We start from the raw sequence: 17,192 nt of genomic DNA on the forward strand, positions 1-17,192 counted from the left end.
ACATTGTTATAGTGGAAACACCATGTAAACCTCGCAAACCTGACGTGAGTACCAAAAACCACATCATATTATATTTATATTAATAATAATATAACCTATAAAATATCCAAGAAATATAAATAGGACTAGTTTTGGGCAAAGATCCACACCGGTTTTTGAACCGGCGACAGGGCCGGCCTTGCAACGTCTCCAAAATTAATCAAACATGACTTCGAATAACACCATGAACACTACCCAAAATTCATCTCACATCTCATATTCCAGTGTTGTTAACACGTTTAAACAACCAACAAAAGACGAAGCCATAGTTCTTTCTAGTATTGAAGGAACCAAAGTTCAAGAGTACATCATAGCCGTCGGTTCAATAGTTGGTCCACGTAACGTATCTTTCGCTTCCAGAATAGCCAACAATAGAATATGTATATATCTTTCCTCTAAAAATATGGTTGATTCATTACTGCATTCCCACAAATATGTCAATATAAAAGAAACTCAAGTAGAAATAAGAAGACTTATCACTCCAGCTCAAAGACTGATAATATCAAACGCTGGTCCTTCTGTTCCAACCACGTTAATTGAACAAGAACTACGTAAAATGGGTATAAACACAGTCTCTAAAATGACTTTTCTTAGGGTAGGAATGCCTGAAAGCGAATATAGCCATGTGTTGAGTTTTAGAAGGCAAACATTTATCACACCTTTAGAAAATATGTCCATTCCCGATTCTTTCATGATCTCTCATGATAATACCACTTACAGACTATACCTTTCTATAGAAGGCTTCAACTGTTCAAAATGCAAGACTATTGGTCACTAGGAAACAGAATGTTCTGACAACGCCAATACAATCACTTCTAATGCTACCACTTCTAACACAACCAATCTTGACTCAACCAATTCTAATCCACCCACTTCTAATACAACAAATCCTGACCCAACCAATTCTAATCCAACCTCTTCTAAAGCTCTTCCAGAAACCTCCCAAAACACACAATATATAACAAATCTACCTTATAAACAAACAGAACAAAAACTTTCTGACAAAGCCTTAATATCCACTTCTAACGATCACCCAGCATCTTCCCAAAACATATTAGATCAGATCCCAGACGTACAGGTCTCTAATAACCAATTAGAATCTACCATAGAAACTGACGACATGTCAAGACCTACAAATAATACAAATGAAACAAACACTTTAAAAATCCCAACATCATCAACTTCCAACAAGATCAGCAATCTTACTCCATTAGAAATAACACAACCTAAAATTATTCCAAACGTCACAAAGCATCTAAAAAGGCTCATCTCATCGTCTCCAGAAATCAACGAAAATACCACACAGTCCGATTCTCATATCTTCACTTCTCCAGTAACAAGGAAATCAAAGAAAAAAACAAAAACGTCTAAAAGAAATTCTCGAGATGAACTTTTACTTTCCCTAGAGACAATTAAAGACAAAATCGCAAACAGATCACCACCATTTGTCCTTAACTTCGACGAAATATGGGACTTTCTCGAAAACACATTAAACGAAACATCCCGAAATAACCTCAAAAAACTATTCGAACGAAACAGCCGAATTAATTCAGATCCTTAATTTTGTTCACGCCTATACCCACAATTCAAAATTAAAAAATAATATAACTCGATTAAGAAAGAAACTAAGCCCCAATAATTTCTCTTCCACAGAAGAGACCGATGAAACACATTCTCAGTCAGAACTCGAAAATGTCTAACCCCTATATATTACAGTGGAATATCAATGGGTTCTATACCCATTTAAAACAATTAAAACTTCTAATAAATGAAACATGCCCTAAGATCTTATGTCTTCAAGAAACTCATTTTAAGCAATCCAATATTAATCTTCAAAACTACCAATGTTTTCCAAAAAAAACAGAATAGCACAACAGGCAAGTGGCGGAGTAGCCATCTTTGTAAGAACAGACCTAGAAGCTAAGCCAAAGAAAATCCCATAGAATCACAGACGATGACCTCAAGACAATCCTCACCAAAAAAGTTTCATCAGTGTTAACATATTTAAAAGACATCAAATTATATAACTCTATTTAATGTAATACTTTGTATTGTTATATCCACTAATAACCCTGCGCGGTTGATGTGGTTTTGTGTTTAAATAAAAAAAAAAAAAAGATATCCGTAGGAAATCCAAAGGTATCCGAAATTTGAGAAAAATTAAATTTTTTTTTATTTTTTTCAATTAGAAGAATATACTTGTATATTATAACATAATTTTTAATTCCAAATAACTTTTCTTAATAACACTTTTCGATATTATGAAAATTTCACAATATCGAAAAGCTTATTTTCTTTAATTTAAAATGGCGTATTGTAAAATATTCTAGGACTATATTTAAACAAGATATGCTTTTCAAAATGTGACATATTATACACATGCAATAGGTTCCACTAAGTTGAAAACATAATATGTAAAACTTTTTTATTATTAACGTTATGAAAAAAAAAATATTCTTTATAAAATCATGTGCATAGTCTAAAACCTAAGATGCAACCAGATATAAAATTTTATCAACAGTGTACGAGGTATGTTAAAAAATGTGAATTTCGCTCAAGAGTAAAATAAAGTACCTTTATATTAAATATGTATGAAACCCCGAGGTATGTTAAAAAATGTGAATTTCGCTCAAGAGTAAAATAAAGTACCTTTATATTAAATATAAAGGTACTTTACTCTTGAGCGAAATTCACATTTTTTAACATACCTCGTACACTGTTGATAAAATTTTATATCTGATGATTGCATCTTAGGTTTTAGACTATGCACATGATTTTATAAACAATAATTTTTTTCATAAAGTTAATAATAAAAAAGTTTTACATATGGTTTCAACTTAGTGGAACCTATTGCATGTGTATAATATGTCACATTTTGAAAAGCATATCTTGTTTAAATATAGTCCTAGAATATTTTACAATACGCCATTTTAAATTAAAGAAAATAAGCTTTATTTTTTATTGTACAATGTATATACCTAAATATACAATACAAAAAGGTATAATGAGAATTTTAAAAATAATCATGAAATATGTCAAAAATTATTAAAAGTATAAAACTTTGAAGACAACCATAGCTTGCTTAAAAATAGTCATACAGCTTCTTATAGACCATTTTAAAGGTAATTGTTAACTTTTCTTCCTATCAAATGTAATATTTGACATACCTTAAGCTACGTAGAAAAAAGTTACAGAACAATGTTTGAGAAGTAACAAGGACAATGCGCCAAAATCGCTGTGAGTGACGAAATTTGAAAAATCATATTTTAGAAACTATAAATCATAGAGACTTCTGCCAAACGCCGTTTTAAATAGGAAGGATGGAAGTTTTATTTCTGTGAAGCAATGGCTATACCTACATCCCCGTGGAAAGACGTTATGGGGCAAAAAACAGAATTGCTATCTTCCGTGTTTTTTTCTTGCTTTTCTTTTGAATATATTTTTGTAAAAAAACTTTTTGACTTTAAATTATGATGTTTAGATCGTAAATTTAACTAGAACAATTTTCCTGTAGACGTGTTTGCACCAAAAGTGCATAGAACTCACCCTAATTAGCCCCATGCCTAGGGACTAATTCACCTCTTTCTCAAAAACGCACCCCTTCGCGGGTTTTTCATACTTAGGGGTCCGCGGGTTTTTCATATTTAGGGGTCCATTGACTATATAAAACAATAAAACCCCGTTAACGTTGTATCTTTCTAAAATACATAATCAATAGCCTATAATATAGAAGTATTAGTAAACAATAGTAAGTGGAACAAACTTCAGGATGTGATCTTACATAAAATAATAATAGCAAAGTACTCGACTCGAGTATTTTGTTACCTCTAGACCTAAACTCAGACCACATTTGTGAACTATGGATACTTCCTTTTATGGTAAAAAAAATTACAGTTTGTTATATAAAATTATGCTCGGAATTGCTTCGTTTTTAAAGGAAGGGGTGTTGACATTTTTGTGAAAATGACGATTTATGTATTGCTCTAAAACCGGTTGAGATATGCAAATGAAATTATTTTAAAGAAAAAATGGTACGTCACTGAGATCTTTCAATTTCAAAAACAATTTTTAGGCACTCCAAAATTACTTTTCTCTTCCCAATAAATTAATCGTCAATTTTTAGAAAAATTTTAACACCCCTTATATCGGAAAAAAGCATTTCCGGGAAAACTTTTAATATAACAAAATCAATGGGAAAGTCCCAGTAGCTCGCTGTATACCATAATTAAAAATCAGACAGAACAATTAAAAACTTCGTTTGTATAATGGTATAAAAAGTTTATTGAAAAACTATTAAAAAGTCATCCAAAAGGATTCGCAAAACGTTTTCAATCTAGATCAGATCATCTTCAGTGCTTAGTACATGAAACTAGCAACCTTGTAGAATAGGTGACATCGAGAAATATGATTTACATTTTTAAAAAATGATGTTAGTGGCGACTCTAAGTCGATGTTAGGTGATAAAATTTTAAGAGTGCTCAAAGGGCAACATGATTCACTGCTCGATGGTAACGTGTGGTACTTGCCAGTTTGGTTGGTCTGTCTCCATTCCATCTAACCGTCCGTTTGTTACCGGAAAAATCAGCAAACAGGTACAAGAAAGAATACAATATTTTTATGAGTTGGTGTAAAGAAAAAAGTGTAAATAGCTTAAAAGAAGAAGTGTTTTTGGCTTATTTTATTAGTCTATCCAAAATCTGCAAACCAAATACTTGTGGTCCCGCTATTCCATGCTCAAGTCAGTATTAAAAATTGAAAAAAATGTCAATACAGGCGATTATTTTAAGTTAACAGCATATTTGAAGAAAAAAGCGTAGGATTCAGTTGTACGTTCAATATAAACATTGTAAATAATAAATAGATATTACTAAAATTACATATTTTGTATTTGATAATAATAAAATTGTTAAAAAGTTGATTTAATTCTTTGACAATGTTGTCAAAACCAAACTTTCAATATAATTAGTTAGCATGACGACGATCTTGGTTTCCATGACGGTGGATACGCGTGCGGAAAAGTAAAAACCGCGTGCGGAAAAGTAAACCGCGTGCGGAAAAGTAACACGCGTGCGGAAAAGTAAAACTTTCTAAACTAAAATGCGTGCGCCAAAGTAGACATTTTTGCACGCTCGTAGAAAAAAAATATAATTATACACTCACGGACAAACATATTACATATTTTGAAATTAACGTGTGAATTAAAAATTTTTGTGCTGCCTCCAGTGTCATAGGAATAGAATTTCTTTATAGTCTAGGGCGCATCTGTTTTGAGATGGACGTTGAGAGGTGACTCAAATTTTTTTGCAGAAATTGCTTGGAAATAACTCAAATAATAATATTTGAGTTATCCTCCCGCTCAAAATGGTCCGGAACATTGTTTAAATAATCAAAATATCAAAATATGAAGGAAAAATTCGATTTTTTTATTGGTTTTTTGATTATAACTTTAAAACTGTTCATTTCTGAGAAAAGTTGTACTGACATAAAAGTTGCGTAATTCAATTTTCTATAATATAGAATTGGTTAAAAGTTTAAAAAATAGTCACCCTTGTTGCAATATCGCAATAATTGAGAAAAAAAACTATACAAAAACAAGCATTCGCATTATACGTTTTTCAACCATTTATGCTACATTTAGGACCTTCATATTTTACTCCGAAAAACTTTCTGGCATAGTAAAACAACACTGTAAATTTTATTAAGATCGGTTTAATAGATTTTGCAAAATAAATTTTGCAATCCAGCTTTCGCAAAAAAAAATCATTTTTTTTAATGTTGCAGGAGTACAAATAAAGCAGATAGTAAGTTCAATTTTTTTTGCTTATAGAAGTGTACTGTACCTTTCATGTGCAATTTCCAAAATAAAAGTCGATTAATTACCACGGCGTCAGGAAATTTTTTAAATAAACATTAATTTTTGGTGCTACGCGCAGCACAGCGGTGTTCGATTCACACAAGTTGATTTGCACCAAAATTTCTTCTAATCTTTATCTAATATATTATTTTCTTACTCTTTATTTTGTTGTACTTTAATATTTTAATTCCACAAAAATCAAACTAATTTTATTATTGTTTGTGAAATATTGTTTAAACAATTGCATATGTTTAAAAATAATAAACTTTTATTCTCTAAGTTAAAATATATGAACAAAGAAAGTTTTTGCTAAAAAAGTGTTATTTCAAAGGATAGAGTATGTGTTTTTATTTTGCAATAAACAAATTTTTTTATTTATATCGAAATGTAATAAAAATTAAAATGTATCAATCATTATCAAAGGTCATTGGAATGCCGAATCAGAGCAAACTATCCGCTGTCCTGCGCGTAGCACCAATAATTAATGTTTATTTAAAAAAATTCCTGACGCCTTGGTAGTTAATCGATTTTAGTTTTGCAAATTGCAAATGAAAGGTACAGTACACTTCTATAAGCAAAAAAAATGTCAACTTGCTCTATGCTTTATTTTCAGTCCTGTAACATTTTGAATAAATGATGTATTTTGCGAAAGCTGGATTGCAAAATTTATTTTGCAAAATCTATTAAACTGATCTTAATGAAATTTACAGTATTGTTTTACTATGTCATAAAGTTTTTCTGGGTGAAATATGAAGGACCTAAGTGTAGCATAAATGGTTGAAAAACGTAAAATGCGAATACTTGTTTTTGTATGGTTTTTCGCAATTATTGCTATTTTGCAACAAGGGTGACTATTTTTTAAATTTTTAACCAATTCTGTATTATAGGAAATTTAATTACGCAACTTTTATGTCAGTACAACTTTTTTCGGAAATGAATACTTTTAAAGTTATAATCAAAAAACGAAGAAAAAAATCGAATTTTTCCTTCATTTTTTGACATTTTGATTATTTAAACAATGTTCCGGACCTTTTTGAGAAAGAGGATAACTCAAATATTATTTTAGTTATTTTCAAGCAATTTCTGCAAAAAAATTTGAGTCACCTCTCAACGTCCAAATGTACTAATATTTTTACAGATGCGACCTGGTCTATTACTAAATGTGATGTTTTGAAATATCATATAAATGGTATAATCGGATGTAAATATGATATGGGCTATATCGAGAACAACAACAACGCATAAGAAGAGAGATAAGAACGGCACGGCAAAAAATAAGTGGCTAAAGAAACAGTGTGAGGAAATGGAACAGTTACAAAAACCACATGATGACCACAATCTACATAAGAAACTAAAGGAGGTAGATGGAATATACAGAAAAAAGAAATTTTCTAACTTAGAAAATGAACCAGGAAAAATGGCACAAGATGATAGAGAGAGGAAACTCATATGGGAAAAATACATCAAAAATCTCTTTGCAGACGAGAGGCCTGAGACAGAAGTCGTTCAGGAACAAGTGATAGATATTAACAAACTATCTGGTCCCGAGATCACAATTGAAGAAATTACTAGAGCAATAAATACCTCGAAAGACGGGAAAGCAGTTGGACCTGATCAAATTCGTGTTGAGTTACTCAGATTGTTAGATGAATAGGGAATTGCGATACTCCAAAGATTTTTCAACCAAATCTATAAAAAAGGAAAATTCCCTGTCCAATGGCTTGTATCTACCTTTATTCCTTTGCCAAAAAAGAACAACGCAACAAAGTGTCAAGAGCACCGACTAATAAGTCTGATGAGCCATTCTTTAAAAATATTCCTCAAAGTTCTTCACTACAGAATCTCCACAAAATGCGATAAGGTTATTGGTTGCTCACAATTTGGAATTCGAAAAGGCCTGGGTACCAGGGAAGCACTAGTTGCAACCCAAGTGCTAGCTCAGAACTGCTACGATCAAAGGAAAGATGTAATGATGTCTTTTATAGATTATGAAAATACCTTCGATCGAGTACAACATCATAAACTCGTACATATACTAAAACAACTCGACATAGATCAAAAAGACATTCGTTGCATAGAGGCTCTTTACTGGAATCAAACAGCTGTCGCCAAGGTGGATAATGAAACAACGCGAGCTCAAAAAATTCCCAGAGGTGTAAGACAGGGATGCATTCTCTCCCCACTACTATTCAATGTATATTCAGAAAGTATCTTTCAGGAAGCTCTTGAGGAATGCGAAAGCGGCATCAAAGTAAATGGTACCTGGGTCAATAATATACGATATGCGGATGACTCGGTCTTAATAGCAGACAATATTCCAAAACCTTCTTAATAAAACTGGAGAGCATATCGAGAACATGGGACTTAGCATCAACATAAAAAGACGAAGTTCCTTATAATCAGCCGTCAATTATGTCAACATCCAAATTCAAGACTAGCATATAACAACCAAGATGTAGAGCGCGTAAGAAAGTTTAAGTACCTGGGAACCTGGCTATGTGAAGACTGGTTGTCGGATATGGAAATTAAATATCGAATAGAAAGAGCCAGAAGTGCATTCATGAAATTCAGAAACGTCTTTACGAACTCTGACTTTGACCTAAACCTAAGACTAATATTCACAAAATGCTATATATGGTCGGTGCTCCTATATGGCATGGAAGGATGGACTTTAAAAATAAACACAATGAATAAGCTAGAGGCATTTGAGATGTGGATCTGTCGACGAATCCTTAAAGTTCCCTGGACCGCAAGAATAACAAATGAAGAAATCCTGAGAAGAATTGGTACAGAACGACAACTGACGTGTACAATTAAACAGAGAAAAACGGCATACCTGGGGGACCTAATTAGAAATGAAAGATACCAGTTTCTGCAAACCTTAATTGAAGGAAAGATCGAAGGAAGAAGAGGAGTGGGCAGGAAGAAAATGCCATGGCTCCGTAATATCAAACAATGGACAGGACTAAAAAACATAGGAGACCTAATACATACTGCAAGGGATAGGGAAAATGGTCAAACGTGATCGCGAACATCCATTAGTGAATTGCATAAGAAGAAGAAGAATATGGCAAACAGCATACTTTTTAGATTGAATCTCATCAAGGTAAGTATTCACTATTCTGACGAGATATAAACCTGCGTCATGGAGCAATGACACGAATTTGTTATCCAGTATGGCTGGCAAATAGCAAAACATGATCTTCTAAAATGTTTTTAATGTACATATCAGCTGTCATTCACCCAATCACCTCCACAAGTTCGGGATCTCTTTTCCAAGAAATACCACTCCATAGCACTATGTGGCCACCACCAAAATTAACACTCTGTATGACGTTACATCTGGCAAAGCGTTAATCATATGGAAGCAAGATTTACAAAATTTCGTCTACAGAAGAGTTGGCAAACAGTAAGTCAGTTATAATATCATACAGAGCGTTAGTTTTGGTGGTGGCGGCATAGTGCTAGGGAGCGGTATTGTTTTGAAAGGACATACCGAACACGTGGAGGTGATTAGGCGAATGCCAACTGATATGTACTGTTATATTTCTATTTGATATGAAAATTAAATTTTGATAATTATAAACAGAATTCAATTTAATATAAAATATTTTCAATTTTCTCAACCACGGGCATATAAATTTAGAACAACCTGTATACAACAAATTGTTATATTTAATTTTAAGAAGTGATTAAGTAAGACTCAAGTGAAATCGATAATAGGTCATTATCGTTGTTCGCGGAAGGTTCGATCATTAGCCGATGCTAAATAAGACTTAGTGGAAGTAGATAATAGATCATTAAATTTTGTAATTAGTAGAAAGTAATTTTAGAATGGGAATTAACTATTTTTCTTTTGAAATCCATTAAGCATATTTAGAAAGATTAAAAATTGGTTTTGAGGAATACTGCGAATGAGAGTTGGTGGTGGAAGTTTGATTTGTGAATCTGGAAGGGATATTTAGAAAGTAGGGGAATAAATGACAAATAGAGAGCAGAATGTTTAGAGCTGTCGAGAAGTGAAGTCCAGTAGTAGACGGTAGTGTACGGAGAGTGAGAAAGCCGGTGTAGTTCCGTGAGTGTGGAGTATCTATCGTGGAACGAGAGGTAGGCCAGGTTGAGAGTAAAAGAACCTCCTTTAGCCAAGAGTTCCCGGTAGCTGATTGCAGTTTCGAAAAAGGTAGAACACAGCATCACGGCAGAAGCAGGAAACGAGAGCTATACGAGCTAGTTTCAGAGGAGAACATTACTGGAAGCCAGGACGAGGTTTTGATTGCAGCCAAGGATAGCAGGAAACGGGTCTTGTGTGAAGACATTCTCAGTTCACCAGAAAAAGGTCAGTCTCATTTGTTTGGACATGAATGTATGGGTTTTTCGTATTAAATACCACATTTAAAATTGAAGAAACATAATCAATAATATCAGAAAAGCTTCATCAAACTTAAATAGAATTGTTGCTAATAAATCATAATAGTTAAATGTTAATAAAAACTTTCAATTGGAAACCAAAAGGAAATAAGATTCCCATGTGTAAATGTTATGTTTAAGAATAATAAGATATAGCAAATATTAAGCAGTGATTGCCATTTAAATAAAATAAACAATATTTTGATTACAATTGTAACCCATATGTGTTATTATTTTACTCTTTTCTTTCCTATCCCGATTAGGAACCATTGAGAAATACTTAGAAGCCACGTATGTAAGTAATTAATTTTATAAAAAGCCCTGAGATTGAAAACATATTGATATGTGATCTGGTAAATTAATTAGATTATTATTAATGCATTGATTAAATTAAATGACATATAAAAATATTATCTCATATCAATAATCAAGATCACATCAGTACATTGAAAACAGTTAAAAAGGTCATGTTTTGCCATTTGAAAGCCATATTGGATATGACATATTGGTGTTAATGCACGTCTTCATGTCGCTAGCATAGTGAAGACTTACCTTGATGAGATTAAATTTAAAAATTATACTGCCCAGCATAAAGCCCAGATCAGATTTAAATCCGATTATAGCATTTATATGATTCTTTAAATCATCGCATTCGGAAAAGAAATCTTATTCCTATGATACAGGGGGGCTAATGATAACAGCACAAAAAATTTAAGTCAACATGCATATGCAATATTTTTGTCCGTGAGTATATTTTAAAAGAAAAACAAGTACCCATTATACATAAAATTTGTAAGAGATTTGTTGAAAAATTTAACTATAAAGGAGACACAGAAAGTATGCTTACGTCTCGCCTTTCTCGATGTCAATATGGCCTTTGATAGAGTCTGGCGTGAAGGATTGCTACATAAAATGAATGAAGATGGTTTCCGTGAAGCTAAGAAATGTCTTCTTGCGTCATACCTAGCCAACCGAAGGTTCAGAGTTCAAATAGGGCCTACTCTGTCCGAAGTCGGAACCCTGGAGGAAGGTGTGCTGCAGAGAGTAGTGCTGTCGCCATACTTGTACACTATCTACACGGCGGATACACCTACCGACCCAAGAACACTGCTAAGCTTGTATGCAGATGAGACTGCATTAGCAACCAGCAGCAGGGATCCAGACTTAGCTATAAATAATTTACAAAGAGCACTAAACCGGCTGCAAGCAGGGTGCATCCAATGGAAGATCGCATTCAACCCCGATAAAATACAGGCTGTCATGTACCAGCATAGAATAGGTAGATCCAGGGAAATAGTAATGGCAAACAACCCTATTGAATGGAGTTGTCAAGCACAATATCTTGGCGTAACACTTGACAAAAGGCTCACGTTTACAGAACATGTGAACCAGGCGGCCTACAAATCCAAGGCAATACGTGGTCAACTCCCCTCGCTAACAGGCAGGAAGAGAAATTGAGAATTAGAACCAAAATTAGAATGGCTAACAGCATAACCATGCCTACGCTATCATATGATTCACCAACATGGGGGCCAAACTGCAAGATCAACAAGAAGATCTTAAAGAAAAGTCTAGATACGTACCGTTAAGGTATCTACCCGAGATACACAGCAGAAGAAAATTCTGCGAGCAATAGATAAAAAAAAACACACGAGATTTTTAAAGAAATAAGAAATCACCCCAACAAAAAGCTAAGAGAGCTAACGGACTGTGATCAAAAAGAACGAATGGTACATAGATATCCTAAACAACAATTAACTAGGTATAGGGATGTTCTAGAAGAATAATGCAAGGAAGACTGAAATAGCCACAGTGTAGTCGAATCACGCGTAATACAAGTAGAAAAAACCGAACATGGCGTTTAATTATGTTAGAGGATTGAATGTCGGAGCATGCTCACCAGAAATACCGCTTTCCATAATAAAAAACTTAAAAAATACCTTATATTATCACTCTCATGTACTGTATAATATACTATATATCGACGCTGCCAAGCCAAAACGGCATAAACGACATTAACTTGGTTTTTCAGGAAACACAAAAAACTGATTATTTTTATTTTTACCAATTCTGCTATCTGCATAGTGACTCAAAAAAATTGATGATATTTTTTTCAAATTTTAATATTTTGCGAACATGAATGTAGCTGAAAATACTGTCTGAAATAAATTAAAAACTAGAAAATGGCGCTTATGTCCAATCAAGATATAACATTGGTGAATATGCCAAACTTACCTCTGGCGTTTGTGTCGATCGCATCGTTGTAAGGTTAGCCAATATGGCGCTTGAAAGGGATATATGCCATTAATGAAAAAAAAAAACGAAAATTAAAAATTGTCGTTTATGCCAACCAGAAAAACTATGAAATTACGAAGATTTTTGATAGGCTTTATTTTTTTTTTTAACCAAAAATACATTCTAAGTTAAAAACAATACCCTAAATTCTTTAAACATGTTTTTGATGCTAGGATGAAATACTTAAAAGTAAATAATTCGCAAATAGGAGCGGATATCTAATAATAGCGGATTCTAATTCATAATCACTGTCAATATTTGGTTCAACATCATTATTGATTTGATTGCTTGTATTTTCCTTATTTTGATCGCTACTTATACCGGCATCCAAACCATTATCTCCTACTAAGTTGAAACATGATGTGAGATCGTGTATAATATTTCTTCCTCTACTGCAACGTCTGGTGGTTCCTCAAAGATGATAATGTCATTGCTAAAAGCTTCTGCAATGTTGGCATTATAAATATCATAAACCTCTAAGGGGAATATAGGGGAATTATTGTCAGTGTGTATATCATTTTTACTGCTTCGGTATATGTTTTATTGTCATTTAGTAAGGCCATTATTTTTTTACTTCTGCTATTCATCTGCAACAAAAAAATGGCATAAATGCCAAAAATCGATCGCCATTTTTAGCTATATAAAATTGATTTGGACTATATGCTGTAATACAAAATGAATTGTTCATCACACTAGTACAAAGTTACAATAGAAAATTTTAAAATAAACTTTTTATTTGCGCAATTTTTAAATAAGAAACCTCCATAAGAATACCATTGAGGAATGGCGCTTGTGTCAACCAAGATGTAAATATTTGGTTTTGGCATAAACGCCTCATAGTTTTTAGAGAATTTCAGTGCATTTACGCTTCAAAAATCAATACAAATTGAAAATATTGCAGAGGTAAGTAATATCATGTTACTTATCCATAAAAATTTTAAAAATACTTACCTTTACTATTATTACTGGACCGAACTGTACACAATGATAATCTTACGGGCACTGGGGATTATGTCAATCGGTGTTCACGTCGGTGTTCACGTGCGTGACTAGACTGGCGTTTATAAAAATTTTAAACCAATATTACCCCTATTTCACTTTGTCTGGGGCAGGGCCGTAAATACGATGTTAGGGGCTCCGAGGCAAATGTGATCTGGGGGCCCCCTGTCGGAGGGGTCTGAGGGTTTACCCCCCAGCGGAAAGCGGGGTCCGGAAAAATATTTGATATTTAACCCCTTGAAAACGCATTTTAATGCATTCTATGACTGAAGTTTCTTGTACCTACATATTGCTATTTTAGTTGACTAACACAAAAAAATTTTGAAATCACCTTATCTTTTATTCGCTTTAAAAAATTTAAAAGAAAAACAAAATAAACAGATAGTAAAACAAAATGAGATAATATCAATAAAAAGAAAATTTCTTCAAACTTCAAAACCGAATGAGGAAATATGAAGATATGAAGTTATTTAGAGAAAATGCAGAAAGAGATACACCAGATTGCTGAGGAGATATAGAAAATTGAAAAGGTGGAAGAAAAATTCAAGAATGCGGTAAAATTTTATATGGAAAAAGTGGAAGAAAAATTAAAGGAGAAATAAAAATGTCAAAAAGGAGGAGACCGTCGGGAAGTAATTGAATACAGCTCCAATGAGAGCAGGGGTGAAAGCACGACAAATAGAATTCTATTTTACTGACGTCACAAAATCGAATTTTACAATGGGAGAATCGACGGTTGCTAGGCAACGTGACGTCACTAAAATAGAATTCTATTAGAAAACGAGATATTAGATATTAGAAACTAGATATTAGAAAACGATATCCGGTACCTTCAGCAGTGACACTCTCGAAGGCGAGAACCGTCACTACTGTTAGATTTATTATGCTGTGGTACTGGTAGGGCTGATTCCAATGTGCTCATTCCATCTTACCCTTACCTTTCTTTTTATTATGTGGTACCATGTGGTTCCGTTCACGTGCCAAGATGTGGTCTGGAGTAAATTGATTAAGACAAAGTAGCTGGGACCGGGGGCCCCTACTCCGGTTGCATATTAGTTTTTATTTCGCCAAAATAACTAATTTCCTCATTAACATTTTATATATTTATGAAAGCTCTCGGGGGGGCCCAACTTAGCCCGGGCCCCTCTTCCAATGGCATTTTAGGTTTTATTACGCCGAAATAACTAATTTCCTAAGTAATAATTTAAATTGTTATGTTAAGGTCTCGGGAGCCCCAGCTTAGTTCAGGACTCAGGGGTCCCTTCTGAGGGTTCTGTTCCAATTGCATTTTAGTCGAAAATACTAATTTCCCCAGTGAAAAATTAAAACTTTATGTTGAGGTCTAGGGCGCCTCTGTAAGATCTTTTTAAAATTGTGTCATTTGAAAATATTTTGTTGGGATCGCCTTTTAAAATACATATTTTTATTTTCCTCCTTAAAATCTATGCACGGTCAAAAAAGGGGCACCTGCGGGCCCCCCCTTGTCCGGGGGCCCCGGGGCACTGCTCCGGTTGCCCCAATGGTAGTTACGGCCCTGGTCTGGGGTTATACCGCGTTGACTGTCTGGGGCGGAAATTAAAATCCTATTTCTTGGTGCAGCTAACTAAAAAGTGGTCATTTTGGCGTTTATGCCGTTTTGGCTTGGCAGCGTCGATATACAGGGTGAGGCAGATAAAAGTCCTATTAGAAATATCTCGAGAACTAAAGTCAACAGGATTATGAAAATCGGAATAAAGAGGTTTTGAAGAGTGATCTATTCAATGAAAATATTTTCATCTTTTTGCTACTTCCGGTTATACCAGAAGTTGCTTATAACTTTGTGTTTTTAAATGGGACACCCTATATATTTTTATATTTTTGGATTCTCCTTGATGTCATCTTTCTTAAAATGTGAGGTTTTGTAATATTATACAGGGTAGTTTAAAAGATAATTACGTTTTTTTCTTAATTTCGTAGCAATATTCACACCCTGTAGAATTGTATTAGTTTGACATCGAAAACTCTATTTATGTTCAGATGATTTTTAATATAGTCTACTATTGTTATTAATTCTTAGTATAGCTAATTTTTTAATTTTAGTATACAGGGTTGGTCGAAACTCGGAATGAGTATTTTCTGAGTTTTCTTAAATGGAACACCCTGTATTTGAGTATTGTAAAGGAATGATATTTTATGGTACTTTTTTATTTCTTAAGCATTCCCTATACCTAACTGCTTTAAATTGTGAGTTATGGGTGATTCAAGCCAAATATTAATTGTAACAAAAAATTCGTGAAATTTCATTAGGTTGGCCGTGAAAATATTCAATCACAAATAATTTTTCGGAAATTAATTCATATTAATCTAGACTGATCCTTAAAATTAGCAATAATGGTTGAGCTATCAAAATAACTACGTAATTAAGATTCTTGGTTCAATTAACAATTAAGCATAAAGAAAAGCAGTTAGGTATAGGGAATGCTTAAGAAATAACAAACTATCATAAAATATCATTTCATTGCAATACTAAAATATAGGGTGTTCCATTTAAGAAAACTCAGAGAACACTCTATCCGAGTTTCGACCAACCCTGTATACTAAAATTAAAAAATTAGCTATACTAATAATTCTTAACAATATTAGACTATATTAAAAACCATTTAAACATAAACAGAGTTTCTGTTGTCAAACTTCTACAATTCTACAGGGTGTGAATATTGCTACGAAATTTAGGAAAAAACGTAATTATCTTTTAAACTACCCTGTATAATATTACAAAACCTCATATTTTAAGAAAGAAGACATCGAGGAGAATCCAAAAATGTAAAAATATACAGGGTGTCCCATTTAAAAAAACGAAGTTATAAGCAACTTCCGGTGTGACCGGAAGTAGAAAATAGCTGAAAATATTTTCATTAAATAGATCACTCTTCAAAACCCCTTCACTCCAATTTTCATAATTCTGTTGCCTTTAGTTCTCGATATATTTCTAATAGGCTAGTTATCTGCCTCACCCTATATACTGTTACACTTCTTGTAAATATCTTTATTGAACTCGAACAGAAATTACAATACTTTAACAAACTGATAACTGCAAACTTCAAAATCTGAATTACAACTGAACTATAAAATGTCAAACACATATGTTTATATAGATTCCTGACGTTCTAGAAGTCACCAGACATTTCTGGGTTATTCCATGACATCCAGAACATTCTCGTACGTGACTACTTCTTCTTTCACGTCGAGGGACTTTTTCTATGTAGGATCAATCTACGGACCTGTCATAGCGGAATCCGGAAGATCGAATAATATGCTGACCGGATTACACTAACACACTCACATATTCAGGTCGTTTGGCATGTTTCACACAAAGTAAATTCAGTAAACCAAATAGGGTGAAAAGCTCAAGCAGCTACCCCTAGATAGATGGTCTAACCACAAGCATGTAAGATGGAGGGAGTCTCAATATCTAAATCGACCGAAATAACAGTTCATAAGCCTCCCCTTCGTATGTCAGATGTTGTGGAGGGGAGCAGCAAATACCCGGGGGTGAGATATGTACCGATTCAAAATGATATGCTCTTTTGGAGCGACAATGGTTTGGTCTTCGGACATG

General features: G+C 33.5%; 1 protein-coding gene across 2 annotated transcripts in view; it reads left to right on the forward strand.

Moving 5' to 3' along the window:
- Nucleotides 1-17,192, forward strand: part of LOC126892363 (odorant receptor 83a-like) — a 108,772-nt gene that overhangs the window by 16,791 nt on the left and 74,789 nt on the right. The gene's annotated exons all lie outside the window — the stretch shown is intronic.

This window comes from Diabrotica virgifera, chromosome 9 (assembly GCF_917563875.1).
Source record: "Diabrotica virgifera virgifera chromosome 9, PGI_DIABVI_V3a".
Taxonomy (NCBI): domain Eukaryota; kingdom Metazoa; phylum Arthropoda; class Insecta; order Coleoptera; family Chrysomelidae; genus Diabrotica; species Diabrotica virgifera.